Source organism: Mangifera indica, chromosome 7, assembly GCF_011075055.1.
Source record: "Mangifera indica cultivar Alphonso chromosome 7, CATAS_Mindica_2.1, whole genome shotgun sequence".
Lineage (NCBI taxonomy): Eukaryota > Viridiplantae > Streptophyta > Magnoliopsida > Sapindales > Anacardiaceae > Mangifera > Mangifera indica.
Window position 1 is genome coordinate 10,179,744 of NC_058143.1, and position 7,734 is coordinate 10,187,477.

Genomic DNA, 7,734 nt, shown 5'->3' on the forward strand with positions numbered 1-7,734 from the left:
AATGAATGTCCTTGGCATGCATAACTTGGATGGGAATTATCCTACCATGTGTAGAACATACAACTGATAAAAGTTGTATCTTCAATCAGCACCTTTTAATGAGAAAATATATATTTATTTAATTCTTCCATTATTTTTGGCAAATCATGAGATTACTATCTTTAGTAATAATAGGATAAAATCTCATATCATCTTAATTTACATTTCAAATTAAATGATGTGGATTTGAGTCAATCTTACCCATTTCGGATACACTTCAACAACTCAAGATTATTACACTAAGGTTCTAAATTTTAATAAAATACACTTCGAGTCTATAGGTCTTTCCAAAGCTCTAGATTCTCTATTAGAAATATAGACCAAATTTAACTTGGACAATCCTCATATCTCTAGAGTTCATCAACTTTTTGTGTGTGTGACTTGTAGACTCTTCATTATGTTGGTAGTGATTTAATTAGTGTTAGGCTCTCAATCTAACATCCGTTCAGACACAAACAAAGATTGACCTCTGGTAAGATATTATGACCACTTGATTAGTAGAAGTTAGCATGTGACTTCTTTTAACCCATTATTGATATGATTACTCTTGCAATTTAATCCTTTCATCATATGATATCTCTTCAAGACTTATGTATAAATTAAGTGTCTCCCTTAAGGCTCCCCAAATTACATAGATTAGCTTTTGTCAATGATTGAATAATGTTGAGTTAAACATTGACTCAATTCCATTATAGCCATAATTTGGTCATTAACATTCATTAAAAGGCCTTAACTAAGATATCGGCTCTCATGCTCAAGAGTGAAGAATCCTTTATTGATTCACTATAGCTTTTGTATGGATTTTAATATAGCCAAGTACAACATTTCTAGTAATCCTCTAATCGGACTATGTTGGGTTGGTGTTAAACCATATCAATCATTGTATAAGACGATTTGGTGATCTCAAGTCTAAAAATTACATGTGCCTCCATTCATTAAGAAGATATTTTTCATAGACATTAGAACAACTATCTATATAGAATCTTCTTAGTGGGTTAATCTAGTGGACACGTTTACAACGTGAACCATATGTTGGACCAAGCTGTCAATGCACAACTTTGATATATTAAAATTTTCATTATCTTTCAATAGGGTCATTTAACACTATGACAACTCCATTACTATTACCTATGCCCTTGCTCATGGTAATATCAAAGTTATAGAAATTTTAAGAACAACCATCTCTTGTGCACATAGGGTTCTTATGATTAGGTGTCATGCATTGATCCCCTCGTCATGGTTAAATTATTCTTAGAACATTTGTTTGAACATATATTAATATGCTATACGGACAAAGAAATGTCATATGAAAGTACAAATATGACCTTTATTAATGACCTTGTATCATCATATAGAACAATGCTAGGGTAGAAACCTTAACATTGTCGATACCATAAGAGGTTATGCAAGGCACTAACACGATGATGAAGCAATGTTAAAAGGGTGGTGGTGGTGACTATGATAGGTGGCATTGATGATTGGGAACAATGGTGATGGTAAAGTTGTGTGATGATAACAACAATTATTGTGACAAACAGAGCAACCAAAGCTTGGAAAATGCAAACAAATCATTCTGAAAAGTAGGCAAAGGAGAAAAGTTGTCATAGGTTGTGCGACAATTCATTCTTCTTTTAGTATTATTATGACGAACATAACAACTAAGCTTAGTTGCTTTGTTTGTCACAATAATATTAAAAGAAGAAATAATATTAAAGAATACCATGCAATCCTACATATATGCAAAAACGTTGATTCATCTTCTCATCATGCTTCTATCTTTGAATTCAATTAAATTGTAGCCAATTCAAAGAGGGAGAGCATCGACAAAGAGAAAGACAGTGTCGTCAAAAAAGATGGGCTGTCAGTCAGATTCTAGTCCTTAAAGAAAAAAGGAAAATATTAAAGCCCTTGACAGAAAATATAACTTTTCAAAACTTAAGTTGGGGAAATTATGAGCTTTTAAATTTAAGGTGAGAAAATGAGATAAAATTTTATTTTATTTTTAATATTACTAGTTAAATGATAGTTATTTGATAATTATGCCCTTATATTTAATTGATTTTGTTAACTTTAATAGTTAATGAGTGGATATTTAAATTTTTAAAACTTAATAGATAAGAGTTTGATAATAGAATAAACCTAGGGTTGGGATAAGTCTTTCGGCCTTTTATTTAAACACAGGCCAAAAGACTTATTCCCACCTAAGGTTTGGTGAAATTGCAAACTTCTACCTATTAACTTAAAAAAACTCAAATACCCACCATTATGTTAAAATTCACTTTTAGGGTCAATGGTAACAATATCATTTAGCTAAAAATATTTTTAAAAAATTAAAAATTTATCACATTTCTCTCTTAGTTTAAAAATCTAACAATTTCTTCTCACTAAAAGTTTGAAAAGTGACTATTTCCCCCCTAGGGTTTTTTCTGTCACCATTTCTAGTGAACTTCACCATCACTACTGAGTTCTCTCTCCCTCTCGGCTTCTTTTTCCCTCTTGATCTCTCTCCCTCCTTCTTGGCTATCTTTGTTGAACGGTTTCCAAACCAAACCAAATCAAACAATAAACCACACTTTTTAAAATTATAGACAAGCCAAATGACTATTTCCCACCCAATGTTTGATGAAATTACATATTCTTACCCTTTAAGTTTAAAAAAAGTTATTTTCTCACCCATATTAAATTTTTTATAAAATTATTAAAAAGACAAAAAAAACCCTCAAGCTAAAAAGCACTTTGGCCCAAAAAATTTATTAAATTTTTTTATATCCCTAATTTATATTAATTTCAATTAAAAATAGAAACAAAATTTATAAGTACAAAATATACATAGAGGCTTCGATGAAGTAAAATCATATGTTTTAGGGTGCTTTGTAATTTTTAAAAATTGCAATGGTTAATGATTTTTTCAAGGAATTTTTAGAAATTATAAAAACTTTGAAGGTATTTTTGAAATTTTTAAAATTTTAATATGTCTTTCCATATAGTTTCAAAAGTGACACTTGTACTTTCAAATAATTGAACAAAATACAATAAATTAGGAGTTTACATCAATTGTTTTTTATATTTATTTTTTATTTTTTTAAATGTTTATTGTACATGTATTTTATATTCATTTTAAATGTTATTTCATGTACCAGATACTTATAGTTTAATATTATTTATTAAATAAAAATATTTAAAATAGATGATTTTTAATGGGTTTAAACCATAATCTAGATCACTTACAAAAAAGAAACCGTAATCTAAACAATAAATCAAAGAATTTAAGCATAATTTAGTGATTTGGTTTAGTTTGAAATTTTTTAAACATTTCTTTAAGTTTGGTTTGATAAAATTTTTAAATCATATTAAATCAGACCATATATACTCCTAAATTTAATAAAATAAGAGTATAATCAACAATAAATCAAAGAATTCAAGCATAACTTAGTGAAAGTTTGAACAAAGTATCAAACTTACATATCAGCACAATTCCAAGTATAGCTAAAATCTTGCCTTGTATCGTCTCCAAATCAGTCCTGCTAGCGTTTTGCAGTTCAATAGAATCAACAGAACAAATGTACATGCAATAAAATGAAGTGAATTTAAACCTTGCTTTGGGAAGAAGCAACATCGTGTAAAATAGATGTTAATGGAGTAGAAGTTTAACCTGGTTTTACTGTCGGGAGCCCAGATATCAAACATACTATGTTTAGAAAACTAGCTTGCTCTAACTTATTTTACTGCAACGGCAGACTTGACATTAAAGAAACAGAATCTTGTGAATGGTTTCTGGATCAGGAAAAAATGTTGAAATGTGAAGTAGCATTAAATAGAAGGCATCTATGAAGCACATCAATAGATTAAAACTACATTGTTAATCCTGAAACATTTGTGGAACCTTATGCAACCCAGGAGTGACTCTTTTTGGGTTAATTGGATAAGGAAAAATAGGCTTAAATGGAAATTACGTGGGAAAACAAATCTTCAGGGGAGTGCCCTTGGTTCTAGAAGGAGCTTATGAAAATCAAAGATGAATTGAGGGGAAAAGTCAAAATTGTCATAGGTAATGGTTGGAGCACTTCTCTGTGGGATGATAATTGGCACCCCGTAGGCCTCTGATAGAGAAATATGGAAACCACATTGTCTACAATTTGGGCCTTGGTGCTAATGCAAAATTCTGTGATATAATCGAAGATTGCCATTGCAAGTGGCCTTTTACAGACTCTACAGTTTGTTAGAAGTCAAGGAGAATATGACCATGTAACCCTCGAATGATGATGACGAAATTACGTGGACTCCTAAACCAATTGGGCATTTCTCTATAAACTAGGCTTGGTAAGAAACTAGAACAAAAAAAACCTATAGTTAGATGATATGAGTTGTTGTGGCACAAAAAGATCATTCCTAGACACTATAATCCTTTGGTTGGCAATGAGAGGTAGACTCAACACAGTAGACAAACTAGCCAAATATGGGATCACTAGTGACACCTCGTGTTCTTTGCAAAAATTGTGATGAGAATATTGACCACCTCTTCTTTCATTGTGAATTTAGCAAATTTATTTAGGGGAAGATCCTTAAGCTAACGAATAGGGTGTATAGAACCCAAAGTTGGGAAAGATATGTTGAAAACATTGCCAATGGGTGGAAAGGAGAAGACCTTAGGCAGTTGCTTTCTAAAATAAGTCGTGGGGATGGTGTCTATGCCATTTAGAGAGAGAGGATTAATAGATGTTTTACCTCTAGCTTTCAAACGAAAGAGAGAATCTTTGACAACATAAGGAGAATGATCAGAGACAAAGAAGCAGAACTTACTAATATCAAGCTCAACCACAATAGTGCCTATTTTGCCAAGAAATGGGGCCTTCTGCCAGGAAAGAATATGGGTATTGGATAATATGGGCTGAAAGGAGAAAGCTGAGAAAGGGGTGGCTAGGAAAGGCGAATGTTTATCCTAACATGTTTGCTATTTGTGCAGGTTTATTTGGGATAACCATCTTACTGACCTATGTAGGTTCTTGTCACTGCAGTTTTATGGTTATTTTGCCCATATTTTTTAGAGATGTTGGGATTTTGATGACTGGGTGCTCCAGACTTTGTCTGCTGCTCTACGTTTGCTAACCATCCGTGTAGTGGACTGCAGCCCGACACTCTCCAGAGTTGCCCCTCTCTTTACTTCATTCTTCTTGTCTACAAAATGTTATCCTAAATCTTCAGCCACTGTCTTTCTTTCTGTCTATCCTGCCCAGATGTGTTCCCAGTCTTTGCTGCCCAGTATTTTTGTCTGTAGGGGTCTGCCAATGGACTCTTCCTCATCCCCTACTGATCAGTTGCTGCACTATTTGGTCTTCTACTGTTGTCCTCTCTGTCAATACTTTGTCCAGAATCTCTCTAGTAACTCAGAATAACATCTCCTTCGCTACCCAGAATTTTCTCCTGCAGGTTGGAATCTGTCTCTGGAAGATTTATGCAAATGTCTAGCTGCGGTCTGCTCCTTTGTTACCTGTGACTCCATTTGCTCCAATCTTGTCTGATGGTGTTTTGCCTTTTGGTGCCTATGTCTTCTCTGTTGGTTTTGTTGGTAGCAATTGTGTTTTCTGGCGTCATTGTTACTCTCTACAGGATAGCTCCAAGACTCATTCTCCGCTGCCCAGTATTTGTTTCGAAAATCCTTGCTATTTTGACTGCTATGGTTGGGACTCTTATCATCAAGTTGTTTCAAGTATTTTGCTGCGGTTTCTCTTCAGTTTATTTACAGCTGCCAACCAAGTCTGTGTTGTATTTTTTATTCTGCTATTTGTTGTGCTATCCAAGTCTGCAATGCTTCAAGTTTCTACATGCAGTCTGCTGGCTTCTTTGGGTCCAGTAAAAGACACAAAGCCCCTTTTGATTTCCTGGAAGACATTTGTAAATGCATTCATTCAGCCCTTGGAACGCTAGCTAAAGCAACTACTTTTCACTTGATTTCTTGTACATGGTTGATGAATTATATGTATTTTTTGCTGTGGGCAGGTTTGCGTTATCTTTACTTGTATGGTTAGATTGTATATGATAGGTTAGTTTCTCCTCTTGAACTTTATCGTTGCAGGAATTTTGATAGACATTCAAAAGAATATTACTTAGTTTTTTGTTTCTGCAGGCCTTGTCTGGCAGCTGTTTGTTAGTTTGTTGGCCATCCCTTGGATAAGTCAATCTTAGATTGTTCTTGATCCCTGTTTCGGGTGTTCTGGTTGCCTTGTTTGTTCATATCACCTTTGATTATAAAAAAACAAAAACTACATTGGTAATTGTACATGCACTAAACATTTCATTACCTGTAAATTTACATTTCTGGGAATCACAACAAACTCTGATGTCCCGAAATGGCTGAATTGCAAATACGAAATTCAAGTATGTCAACATTTACTTAATTTCTCAATTTACATGCTTATACTACATGCATTTGTAGTAGGACCCGTAGAACCAAGAAATGATATAAACTCCTTTCTTGTTTGATTGGTTTTAGTTTTGTTTTTACTCCTTGACAGTCTAAATCAACTTTTTTTTTAATTTTGTTTTGATTGATTTAGGGGTCTATGAATTAACAATTTCTTTTTTTGAAAATGATTTTGATACAATAAAATTGCATGTACTTATTTTATATATATAAACTGATATATATTTGATATATGTTATCAAGTAATTGAGTTATTTTAAATTAAGAATAAATTAACACTCTATCATATGATGATATATATATATATATGTCAAAAAATTGATACCCATAGGATTGCTCATTTTGATATATCCTTTTAAATCAAAAAACAAAAAAATACCAATAAATCAAGTAATTCCATGATAGATACATAATGAAATAGCAAAAAACTTATTCCCACCCAAGACATAGTGAAAATCCAAAGTGACCACTACTAATTTTTGATAACCCAAATATCCATCCATCAATTAGTTTTCATGGTTATGGTTAGGGGTAAAATTGTCATTTAGAGATTTTTATTTAAATAAAGAAAAATTGATTTCTTTGTAACCCCTTAGTTTTAAAAACTAATCATTTATACCCTCAAACTTTGAAACATTCATTTACACCCCAAACTTTGAATGAACAACTGCCCCTCAAAAACTTTAAAACATTACGTTTACACCCCAAAAATTTCATTCCATCTTTCCAATGGTAGTTGATGTATCTCCGACTACTTCAACATTTTCAACCCTCAAGTTCTTAGCCATGCACTATTCGACCCAAGCTAATGAAGGGAATAAGGGAAAAACTCCATGCAAGCCCAAAGAACGTTTGCCATATCCAATTTGTCCCAACTTTACTTTTGGGTGCACTTTTATTAGTTGAATTGGAGCCCAAGATGCCATGAAACCCATTTAGTTGAATTGCAACTAAAAAGGAAGCAAGTAACTTTTGTTGGTGGATATAGTTCCACTTTTTAGGGGAAAGTTGTTCCCTTTTTGTCATTTTCTTCATTAATATGGTATGACATTAGTTTATTTGATTGACTAAGCTTAAATGAAGGTCATAACTTGCTTGTCTAATTAATGGCCTATGCATGCTCATTTTGCTGACACTTCCTCTTTTATATAAGTGTGGCTTTTTCACTTGTAAACTTTAGACTCCTTTGATAGTGAAAATCTCAAGCAAAGCTTTGTAGCTTTTCTTTGTTTGTTCCTTTATCCAATTCATCTTGGAGGAAGAACTAGTGGTGG